Source organism: Equus caballus, chromosome 28, assembly GCF_041296265.1.
Source record: "Equus caballus isolate H_3958 breed thoroughbred chromosome 28, TB-T2T, whole genome shotgun sequence".
NCBI lineage: Eukaryota > Metazoa > Chordata > Mammalia > Perissodactyla > Equidae > Equus > Equus caballus.
Genome location: NC_091711.1, coordinates 34,779,011 through 34,780,943, shown reverse-complemented (window position 1 = coordinate 34,780,943; position 1,933 = coordinate 34,779,011).

Here is a 1,933-nt window from a genome sequence, read left to right as displayed (position 1 = left end):
CAAAATAGCCATGGCTGTGCTAAATTCCTGTGGATGGTCCTTTTTTGCCAGGATGGATCTGGTTGGGACAAAATCTTTCGGTTCTGAGTAAGGGTGGAAAGCATAATAAGCGTTTGTTGGAAAGATCATCAATTCCTTGACCTTCTCTAGGCTCTGGGTGTCCTGGGGAGCTGTGATTCTGAAGCTCCTGGTTCTGTTTCTGTGACATCTGGCTTTGGTCTAATGAAGGTTCAGTGACCTTGGGCCCCCGGTCATAAAGCCCTGTGTTTACACTTCACGCCTCTGCTAGAGCTTCAACTACCTGCTGACTCACCAAGTCACTCACCTTAAATGTCACCAGGGCCATGAGGTGGGGGCCTGAAAACAAGCAGACAGAGCGGCTTTTGAAGAACTTGCACAGAGGGGCCTTGCCTCAGCTTCCTACGGCTGCTATAACAAATGACCACAAACTTCGTGCCTTAGAACAACACAGATTTATTCTCTTACAGTTCTGGAAGTCAGAGTCCAAAATTGGCTTCACTGGGCTAAAATCAAGGCATTGGCAGAGCTGTGTTCCTTCTGGAGGCTCAAGAATCTGTTTCCTTGTGTTTTCCAGCTTCTAGAGGCCACGCACATTCCTTGGCTCATGGCCCCTTCCTCCATCTTCAAAGCTAGCCATGTAGCATCTTCAAATCTACATGACATCACTCCGACACTCTGCTTTCATCTTTGCCTGTCCCTCTCTAACTCTTTTAAAGAGCCCTGTAATTACACTGGACTCACCTAGACCATCCAGAATAATCTCCCCATGTCAAGGTCTTTAACTTAATCGCATTTGCAAAGTCCTTTTTTCCATGTAAGGCAACATATTCACAGGTTTCAGGCATTAGGATGTGGACCCCTTTGGGGGACCATTATTCTGCCTACTGCAGGCCTCTTTCAAAGGTAGTTGCCTTGTGTCATGTGGTGAGATCCAGAGGACAGGGGGGACTTGCTTTAAGTTGGAGAGCCAGTCATGGACTAAGATGGGACTCGAATCCTAGTTTAGGACCCCCTGTCTTTCCATGGCACCAGCATTTGAGGGTGGCTGGGGATCCTTACAATGCGAATCTTAGCCTTCTTAGAGAGGAAGAATGTGACAGTCCAAGGTCAGATGGTGTTGGAAGGATTGTTGAAAAAATTGTAGAGAGCTTCACTTTGTGCCAAGACTATGGTATGTGATTAAACGCCTAACTTCACAAAATCACCCCCCAAACACCGTGTAGGAGGGGCACTTATTAGCTCCATTCTACAACGAAGAAGACCGAGGCTAAGGGAGATGAAATAATTTGCTCAAGGAAGCAACAAAGCCAGAACACAACATCAGGTCTGTCTGACTTCAAAACTCATGTTCTTGAGGACTTTGCTACAAAGGGAGGACTCTTAAAATACTTTGCTGGTGGGAGGAAATTTTGCTATTCCTCCTAATTTACCTGTAAGGATGAGTTAATTCAACACCACTCAGAGGACAGAATAGAAATTTATGGAGACATTCTAGGCACAGAGAGGTTGAATAACTTGTCTAATGTCACACAGCTGGGCAGAGGCATGGCCAAGAATAGATGCCCGAAGCAATCCAAACTTTGGGACCTCTGTGTCAAGGATTATTTGTGTTATGAAAGTGACGCTAGAAGAAGTGGCCCCTGCATCCTTCAGTCTTCTCCAGAGGATAGAGAAGGATGCACAGAGAGGTGTCTCCTGAACAGAAGATGGTAGGATAAAGTCCAGCACCATTGCCATGGCCAGCAAAGCCCTCCATGAGGACCTGGCTCCTGCCTTCCAAGTACAGCTCCTACCTCTCTCCCTTGGCTTGTTATGCCCTCCCACGCTGGCCTTTTTTCAGTTATGCCAACACTCCAAATTCCTCCCTACCTCAGGGCCTTTGCACTTGTCCTCCCTCTGCCTAGAACATACT